Raw genomic sequence first — 10540 nt, forward strand, 5'->3', positions numbered from 1 at the left:
TTGGGGAAACTCCTGTCTGACAGAGCTTTTTGGAGAGGAGGCTGACCTCATATAATCAAAGACTTCATTAAAAAAATCTGCAGAAGTAAATTGAACTAGTCACTCAATCTGTCATTTTGTTTAGTGTCTTCTTGCTGAGTATCAAATGAAGTTTCAAAGTTGCAAACAAAAGTTGCAAACCATAATGATTTAGAATTTGATAAATTTCCCAGAAAAGATATATCTGTGTGATTGTTTAGTCATTTTGAGAAAACTGACACCATAGCATTCTTATCTACTACTGAAATCCATGATATAGTTTGTTTTTTTTTTTAAAGATTTTATTTATTTATTTGGCAGAGAGAGATAGTGAGAGCAGGAATACAAGCAGGGGGAGTGGGAGAGGGAGAATCAGGCCTCCCACTGAGCAGGGAGCTGGATGCAGGGCTCAATCCCAAGACCCTGGAATCATGACTGAGCCGAAGGCAGACGCCCAACGACTGAGCCACCCAGGCGCCCCATGATACAGTTTTACATATTTTCCTTTAGATTTGAGATGGTCAATTCCTTTGTAATGACTTCATATTTGGATAGTTCTCTCTTATTTGGATCATGGCCTTAAAAATTCAAAAACATAAATTTGATTTCTTTGAAGCCAGCTTCACAGTGAAAATAGTATTTCTTGACCATAAACTACATTCCAGTTAATTGTCTCAGTAATGAGTGTCATTGGCTATAGGTGGGTGGGAGTTAGAAATTATGAACAGTTGTACACAAGCATTTCTTCATGCAACAAAAATGCATAGCATCTACTTTTTCCAAGTCACTGTGCTAGGCATTAGGGATTATTAAAGCAAAGCAAAATAAGAATAAGTAAAATCTGATTCTAGTCTTCAAAGAGAAAGAAATGATTTACACAATTTTTTATTAAATATAGGAGAAGCTTTGGGTAGATGATTATAGGAGACAGGTATACTCATGATGAATTGTTCCAGGGGGAAACTGGGATGAAGTGAAGTTTGTCTTAAAGCAGCAGAATGTTTGAGAAGGGCTTTCCTGGGGGAGTGGTTATGAAGGAAAAGAAAGGCAAGTAGTTTAAGGTAAGGAAGGAAAGGAATATTGTGAGACTGGAAAAAATTGGGGCATTATTCTGAACTCTTAAGACAGAAGAAACAATTCTAAGTGCATGTCTTAAAAATGGTGAATTATAAAGAATTGTAAAAAAAAACTTATATAAAATAATGTGATAAGTATCACTAATTATGAAGTGACTTTAATTTGTAAGTTACCTAACAGTGCTATTTTGTATATTGTGATTATACAAAACAATCTATAGTTATAGCTGATCATCTTTACAGCGAATGACTATTAATTTAAAAAATTGATGAAAGTGACCACTTTTGCAAATTTCCTTAATTTCTCATCATAAGAAATCCAAGCACTCCTTGTGTCCTGGAGACATGGTTTGAAATAAGTCACAGAACTCCTGACTTGAGGAATTTGTGGTAATTGAACACCAACATCCCATATTTCCCTGGCGTCTGAGCTGCTTCCTCTGGTTCCAGACAATAAGAAGAGAAAAGCCTATGGACTGACAGACAAAATACAAACATATGTGATGGCAAAGGAACAAGCCCACTTTATTGTGTGGCATGTGGTATTGGACTCATTAATTTATAGCCTCATATATCTAGAAAAAGTCAAGAGAGACATGTATCTTTAATTTATTTATAATCAAATAGTCTTAGAATTTCCTCTTTCTTAACAAAAGATATAAATATCTCTTCAAAGAAAACTCACTCCTCAGAAGCCTTTTCTGATATCAAAAATGACCATATTTTTCCTGAAGACAATTCCTTATGACAACCCCTTTTTTGTGGTTTTTGTTTATCTCTACAGCCTCAAAAAAAAAGGTTTCTTTAAAAAAAAATTTTTGTTTTCCATAGTTCTCCTTTTCTTTTAGTGAGCATTAGGGAGAATTTAGTGAGTGTTTTAGTGAGACATTTTTGGTTAGAAGGAATGGGGACAAACTTAGCTAGTTAACAGGGATTAACTATCAGGATTTACACCCGGCAATTAGGAAGATAAAGCTGCTCACTGAAATCCAAGACAGTGAAATGTGCCGAGGCGGGGGGTTTCTGGAGACAGGGACTCCTAAGACAGAATAGCTTCTGTAGTTTTTCAACATCTCAGTGCTCCAGGGCTTTTGATTCAGTAGATCCAGATGGGTGCAAGCATTTCCATGAGGAAGCATCTCCCAGACTGATTCCAGTGGGCAGCTCTCAGGAAGAATCCCTGCTGGGCTGCCTTCCAGCTCTCCTGTTAATACCACTCAGCTGTGTTCATGGAGCCACTTTCTATTGGCTTCTCCTCCTGCTTCCAATTAGCTTCCTCATCCTCTGTCTTTTCTCTAATTCATAGCTTCTACTTAACTTTTACTTTGCTCCCTCATTACTTTGATTTACTAGTGTCTGTTCTTGCCGCTAGCTGTCTCATGTGCTGTATGTCTCCATGTGTAAATTAATGTGCTTAATAGGATGAATCTGACTAGCTCAGTCTGCCCTTAGCTGTCAGAACCTCTTGTGCCAGTCTACCCCATAGGTCATTGGCCAGCTCGGAAATTGATTTGGTCAGCTGCACTTCCCTGGTCCTGTTATGACTAGCTCGATAGGTGGGCAGGGGTGGGCGGACATGTAGTTCAGAGGTACTGCTTATAACAAGGTCTGGGCATTGAGCTTCCTGAGATGTGCCTGTGGATCTCGGAAGCAATGTGATCCCGTTCTAACAATTTCCTCAGAGATTCTCTGTGATTTATGATAGAATGTGAAGACAGTACTTTCCAATTTGGAGGATATGGCCACCACTTTTAAGCATAAAAATATTTCCTTCACACACTAGTTGTACTTTTAGAGTCCGTGATTAAGAAAATACATAATACAGGGGCACCTGGGTGGCTCAATCGGTTGAGCGTCTGCCTTTGGCTCAGGTTATGATCCCGGAGTCCTGGGATCGAGCCCCACATCAGGTTCCCTGCTCAGTGGAGCTCATGCGTGTGTGCATTCTCTTTCACTCTTTCTCTCAAATAAATAAATAAAATCCTTTTTTTTTTTTTAAAGAAAATACATGATGCAAAACATACAAAATATGAAAAGCTACTATGACTTCAGCAAAAGTTTTAAGAGTTTGTATATTATTAATCATAAGAGTAGTGCTTGTACTTTAAAGATAATAGTACATTTATTATGTATACAAGGCATAGCTTCTATTTACAGAAAATGCTTGGTGCTCTATGGTCTCCTGGACTCGTTGAGCTAGCTCTGTGGCTTCTTATAGGTACTCTGCCCACAGGTTAGGGATGATTTTGTAGTACAATAAGCGCATATGGTATATCAAGAAAGCCTGCATTTGAGCCTCAGGGTTTACTCCTCATTATCTTCATTTCTCAGAGTCAGTGGTAGTTCTACATTTCCTCCCCTTGAACCTGGATAGGGTTGTGACTACTTCAACAAGTAGAATGCAGTGGAAGTAATGCTAGTGATTTCTGGGGGTAGGTCATAGATGGCCAAAGAGCAACTACCTGGCACATGTAACACAATGCTTAGAGGGAGGCAGGGCTTTAGGGATGGCTTGATCAAGCAAATCAATGATGTCTCCAAGATCCTGTTTTGTTTTGTTTCTTTCTTTTTCTCCATTCTGACTTCTGTGATATCAGTTTCATTGATTTCATTCTAAGTCTTTCCTCCCCATCAAACAATAAGTGCCAAAAATTCCTAGGATGACATGGCCCTCTGGGGGGAGAGCGAGAGAGAGAGAGAGAGAGAGAGAGAGAGAGAATGGAGCTCCAAGTTGAAAAGTAGCATCAGTAGTTTGTAACTTCCAGTGTTGTTGTTGTGAAGTCAGGTGACATCCTAATTCCTCATCATTTTTATTTGACTTTCCTTATTATGGAAACTTTTATGATCTTTTTACTTCTAGCTAAAGTTTTGCTGTGTTGTACCTTGGTATGGATAATTTTTTTACCTTTTACTTTGGGCATTGGACTGACACTTTCAATCTGGAAACTTAGGTTTTTTTGTTTGAGGAAGTTTTCTTGTGTTATTTTTTTTGATATTTCTTTCCCTTCATTTCCTCTGTTTTGTTTCTTTCTAGAACTCTTTTTAGTTGAATGTTGGGCACTTTTTTTTTTTAAGATTTATTTATTTTAGAGAGAGAGTGGGAGCAAGCGAGTGGGAGAGAGGGGCAGAAGGAGAGAATCTCAAGCAGACTCCCCGCTGAGCATGGAGCCTGATGTGGGGCTTGATCCCATGACCCTGAGATAATGACCTGAGCCAAAATCAAGAGTCAGACACTTAACTGACTAAACCACCCAAGTACTCCAAATGTTGGGCACTTCTGAATTGGTACTCTGATTTTCTAATGATTTCTTCCTATCTTTTGTCTCTTTTCATTCTCTTTTCTAGATTTACTTTGCTTTATTATTTAAAACTAACAGTTAAAATTCTTTTTTTTATAACTTCCAAGTTTTTTTTATTTTTTTAAAGATCTATTTATTTATTTGACGGGGGGAGGGAAGGAGAGAGAGTACCAAGCAGACTCCATGCTGAGCATGGAGCTGGACATGGGGCTCGATCCCAGTCCTTGAGATCACAACCTGAGCTGAAACCAAGAGTCAGAAGCTTAACTGACTATGCCACCCAGGCACCCCTATTTATTTATTTGAGAGAGAGAGAGAGAGAGAGAGAGCACGTGCCCATGGGCATGCATGCTTGAATGGGGAGTGGGGTAGAGGGAGAGAAACTCAAGCAGACTCCCTGCTGAACACTGAGCCCCACGGGAGTAGAGGGTTGGGGGGGGGGGGCTCGATCTCACAACCCTAAGATCATGACCTGAGCAGAAATCAAGAGTCAGACTCTCAACAGACTGAGCCAGCCAGGCACCTCTCCAATTTTTTTTTTTAAAGAATAGCATTCTGCTCCTGTTTCATGTCTCATCTCCCTAAGGATATTAATTGTGGTTTCACTGATGTTTTCTTCTCCTTTCTGTATTGTCTCTTTCAACTGAGGTCCTTTTTCAATTTGTTTGTATCTCTATTTTTGTGTGTTTTTGCTGGATATTCCCTCAAACAGCTTAGATCTTTGACTCTCTATTAATATTACAGGAGTCTTTGGAATGATGGGCAGTTTTTGCCAGCTTATACTAGTGAGCTTTGCTATATGGTAATCAGATGGTAGGCAAGTTTTCACTGTAAAAATCCTAAACATCAACATTGTAGGGTTCCCCCCACCTGAAGCCATTTGGTTTCTCCCAAGAAGAATTCAGCTATTTTCTGCCTGGATGTGTCTCATAGGCACCAGCATTCTGGAAAGAGAGTAAGGGAATAGGCTGAGGGTCCAACTCTTCAATCAGCAAACTTTATTTATTCTTCTGTTTTCAACTCTGCTTCCTGCCATACCTGGGGTTCTCTGGTATAGAGATACTTCCTCTCCATTTTCCTTGGTCTCTATATATTGGGGAGGATGGATAGTTTTCTGGGTTCATGGAAAAGGCCTACCAGCTCAGTGTATAGATGATCAATTTCTCTCCCTAATTTCAGTTACATATTTCATTTCTGCCTTAAGGATTCCCAGGAAGAACCATGTTCAGAGCCTTTCCAGGGCTCTGTGGAAGTGGCTTGGCTCAATTCCTACCAGTATCCCAATCCATAGGTGCTTAGGTGGCAGCTTTCTCAAATCTATTATCATTCTTCTGTCTGCTTTCCAACCTCCAAAGATTATTAATCTTGCTCATCAGCTATTGTATCCTCTCACATTCTCTTTGTCCTTGTGAATTTGAGGCTTTTTTTCACTTATTTGTTGCAGTTAAGAATAGGTTCAAGAGTAAGAGAATATTTAAAAACTGATAAATTTTCCATATTTAGCTGGAAAATCTCTCAATTTTTTTTATTCCTAAATTATTTTCTCTAATCTTTTTTGCTCTATGACTCTCAGATCTAAGATGTAGGAAACCCAGAGTTCATTTTTAGCTCTACTTTGTCATCAGCTGTGTTGGAGGTCACTGTCATGCCAATTTTCCAGCATATAATTCATCTGTACCCTTCTCCAGGCAAGTTTTGCCTGATTCTTGCTGTTTCTGAATCCTTCAGCTTCCAGATCATCCAGGCAGAGATGATCAGGAAAGGAGGTGTGGGGTACCAGGAGAAGCCCAGAAAGAGCTCATCCCTGAAAAATGTGGGATTTAGGACCCTGGGAGTACAATCTAGGCTTATCATATTTTATTTCATGTGAGTATGTTCTGAAGAAACAGAAGAAGAGGAAGTATAAGAAGAAAAGGAGTAGAAATAGCACATCATATCAAGAAATGGGAGATCTTGCAAAATTAAAAAATGAGAGTAGAAAACATAACATAATTACTTAGGGACTGATTACAGAATTTATTGGAACAACTTTACCTAATTAAACAACTCAATAACAATTATGTGTCTCATTAAATAGGTGCCAAATTAACTTTGTGGAATGCACTATTTGATTAGAATAGTAAGCAGTTTACACGTATATTCAATATTTATTGTTTGTAGATGTTGTAATCAGCAGAGAAGGATCTTGCTGACAGCTGGCTGCAGAAACGCAAAGAGCATTAGTGCCCAGAACCCATGATAAAGGTGAGATATTTTTGGAGATGGAGTCAACCACAGAGTTCAGGACTCACTATTGCAGCCAGGAGGCGTTCAGCAAATCAAAGAACTTGATCCTTGGCTCGGAGTGGGGGGCAAATCCCAGCCTTCATCTCTTCTCATCTGTAAAATTGGAGAAATAATAATAATAATAATAATAAATAATAATAATAATAATACCTAAGTCAGGATTATTGTGAGAATTCAATGTCTAAAATATAGTAATTGCTCAGTAAATGTTGTTGCTATTATTTGTCTTGGCAGGGACATTGTTATTGGAGTTGTAATTGTTATCACTATTTGTTTTCATGCTGTAGTGAAAGTAACCTGAGCATCAAGGATGACTTAATGCAAACAGGGAAGTGGTCAAGGTCAAGATCTCACTGCATCAGACTTCAAGGGGAGGTAACAAGGCTTAGTGAAAGTCAGAGGACTAAATCCAGAGACAAATTTACAAATGATAGTTTTTCTTTTGGTGAATTCCCATCACACATCATACCTTTGTCCATCCTATGGTGACTTTGTCTTTTTGTTCATTGATGAATCAACAGTACCTAGAACAGTGCTGGCACATAATAGGTGCTTAATAAATAGTTGTTGAATGAATGGATGAGTGAAAGGCTGGCTGGATGATGAATTTAGCAGAAGAACTTGGTTGTTGTTCTGAGCATCAGGAGAATGCTCATGTCTCATGGTCACTTACAGCTTAAAATAATAAGAAAGAATATGGGTTGGCAGTTACAGTTCTTTGATTTGGCAGTGTGCTATCGTTTTTTTTTTTAATCAGCATTTTGGCAGCTTTTATTATACAGTGTTTGAATGATAAATGAGTACTTTCTCACAGAAAGGTAACACATGGCTCCTGCATTTTATGAAATAACAAACCCTTCATTTCATTGCTGGATTTTTAGAATATGTTTCATAATTAGAGAAATAAAAATGAGACTTTGAAAGACTAAGCCAAAATTGAAAAGTTTTGAAATGCATCCAGAACAATCTAGTCTTAGGCTTGTGCACATTTGGGAACTAGAGCCCTATATACACAAGAGCTTGCGATGTTGCGGGGGAATGGAGGATGGGGACAGGATGGTTGCCATCTTCCCAGAGAGCTGCAGCCTATAGAAGTTTCCACTGTAAGTGGGCCTGGCTGAAGAGGCTGTTGTTGAGTAAAACATCCCCAAGGTGATTAAAGAGCAAGAGCAGGGAATGGTAGATTTGGGTAAAAGTTTGGAGAACTTTTATTTTGGAATAACAATAAGTTTGGACTTTTGGAGAGACCCCAACCTCTGGGGAGAGGGAGAAGGAATGACAAAGTTCAGAGTAGACAGTAGAACAACAAAGGGGGGCTTATGCAGGGGCTATGGGGCAGAGACACCAGTAGAACCAATACAGTGGGCAGCACACATGGCCTAAAGGAACAGCTGTTTGCATATTCTAGGTTAGTACCATAATTTTCAAAGTGAGGTCCACTGCAGGGTCCTCTTGAGGAGCCTCAAACTGGTCTAAATATGCCAAGTATCTCTTTGGTGCTTAAGGACAAGTGACTTTCATTTTATATAGGGCTAAGAGATGCTTACTAGTAGAGTAACCTGCTAAGAAAACTAAGGGTTGCTAAACGTAGTTATTTGTAAGCCAAACATAATGCATATTAGAGTTGACTCAGTAGCCTGAGTTTTTTTTTTTTTTTTTCAAGTTTAAATCATTTTATAAGTGAGCACTCATTGTACAAAAGACTGTTCAGGGACGCCCGGGTGGCTCAGTCATTAAACGTCTGCCTTCGGCTCAGGTCATGATCCCAGGGCCTGGGATCGAGCCCCACATCGGGCTCCCTGCTCAGCGGGGGGGGGTCTGCTTCTCCCTCTCCCTCTGCCTCTCCCCCTGCTTGTGCTCTGTCTCTCTTAAGAAAAAAAAAAAAAAGACTGTTCAAAAGGGGAGCTTAAATTGACAACTGAATTTGTTCATGTGAACTGCCTTCCACATACATGATGGCTAAGATGTGCACTGGGTTTGACATGCATTTTGGAAGAGATCACACAGAAGCAGCTGCTTTTTCAATAAACTTGGCCAGTTTCACATCTCTCTTGGTCAGTCCACCACAGTCATGTGACGTTAGGGTTATCCGCACTTTGTTGTACACATTGAAGCATTCCAGGTGATGATTCATCTCTGCTTGCAGGGCGACTCAGGACATAAAGCCAAATGCCCCAATTTTCTGACTTTTCGACTGACAGACGGACAAGTCTGGTTGGCACCCAGTAGCACACATGCCACAGAGCTCATATTGCACTTGCGGAATGATAGTTGGAATTCCCATGCTTGTTTGAAGGGCCATTTTGTTTAATGGTGTATCATCAGTGTTTTATTGCCTTGATTATGATTTCCAATTGCTCCCATTCTGGCTACTTGATGACAAACTGTGAATTTGGCTTCATTATTATAAATTTGTTGTTGTTTTTTTTTAAAGATTTTATTTGACAGAGAGAGCACAAGCAGAGGGACAGAGAGGGAGAAGCAGGCTCCCCGCTGAGCGAGGAGCCTGATGTGGGACTCAATCCCAGGACCCTGGGATCATGACCTGGGCCGAAAGCAGCCGCTTAACAGACTGAGCCACCCAGGCGTCCCAATTTGTTTGTTTTTTATGTTAAAACATCTTGTTTGTTTCGTTTTTTTTTTTTTTTAATTGTGTTAAAATAAAAAATATACCGAGACCAGCATTGAAAATTCGCTGAGGAGATGAAAACCAGTTTCGTCATCCAAACGAAGCTTAGTTTAGCTTATTTTGCAAGACCAGCTTGACCTGGGTCGTTTCTTGCAAATGCCCCTGGAAATCACAACAAAACTTAAAGTGTTTTTCAAAATTGATATGAGGTAACCACTAGCCCATTCCCTATCATTTAAGAAAATCCTAATACTATTTTAATTCTGATTCTAATAGTATAACCAATCCCTGTGAAAAATGAACAATCGTTGCTTTCTCATTATATTAGCAGTCTCGTAGCCATATATTCCTGAGGTTCATTCCATGTTTTGGTTTGAATGCTCCCTGTTTGGCAAACTGTCTCTTTGGTGTATGCACAGTAAACTTTTACTAATTGCTACTTCGGCGATTTATTTGTTTTACTTCTGTTATTCAGAAACTTTTGACGAGCGGAACATTGTTCTGTGGTGACACATATTTGAGGCAATGGTATTTGTGGCCCACAATTTTATCTAAAACTGGGCTTTGACATATGAACAATCTAATGCTAGAGAAGATGTGTACATAAAATCTACAACATGTGCTTGTAAAACGATAGTTTATCACTTACTTTTTCTCCTACTGGAAAATGAGACTATTTGCTGGTACTTGGGGGCATCACCCTTACTTAAATGTGCTATGGTTCAAAAAGTTTGAGCTACACTGTTTAAACACATAGCTTGATAAAACTTTTAACAAACGGCAGCTACTTGTTTTGTGTTGGTGACATTAAGGAAAATGTCCTAAAAGTTAAAATTCCCATGAAAATATTACATTATGACAAGAGTCTTACTTTCACTTCTGTTATCAAATACTAGGAAGTACGAGGTGTCGAGGTGTCGTGATTCAGCAAGACTTGATTGCAAAGCTTGATAGAGCAGCTTCAGACAGAAAGAGGAGCAAGCAAAGAGCTGGTAAGCCTGGGGCTAAGGAAGCAAACACCTCTATAGCCACTGGGTTTCTAAGAAGAGGTCACGGAATCTGGGTATGTGGGTGACTCCAAGCTGACCCTGGGTTGAACATATCAATCCCTATACTTCAGAGATGCTGACACTGGGAGCTACTTGAATCCTGAATTCTGGCCCATAATCTTAGATCCCTAACGAGGCAAAAGCATGGCTGCCTCTGGATTATTTATATTCCAAGCCTGACTA

At 39.4% G+C, this 10540-nt stretch overlaps 1 pseudogene; it reads right to left on the reverse strand.

The window, feature by feature from the left end:
* Positions 1-8678: 8678 nt before the first annotated feature.
* LOC118001456 lies at positions 8679-8846 on the reverse strand (annotated as a pseudogene).
* Positions 8847-10540: the final 1694 nt, after the last annotated feature.

The sequence above is a fragment of the Mirounga leonina genome, unplaced genomic scaffold (genome assembly GCF_011800145.1).
Source record: "Mirounga leonina isolate KUSES-001 unplaced genomic scaffold, KU_Mleo_1.0 Mir_53, whole genome shotgun sequence".
In the NCBI taxonomy this organism is placed as follows: Eukaryota; Metazoa; Chordata; class Mammalia; order Carnivora; family Phocidae; genus Mirounga; species Mirounga leonina.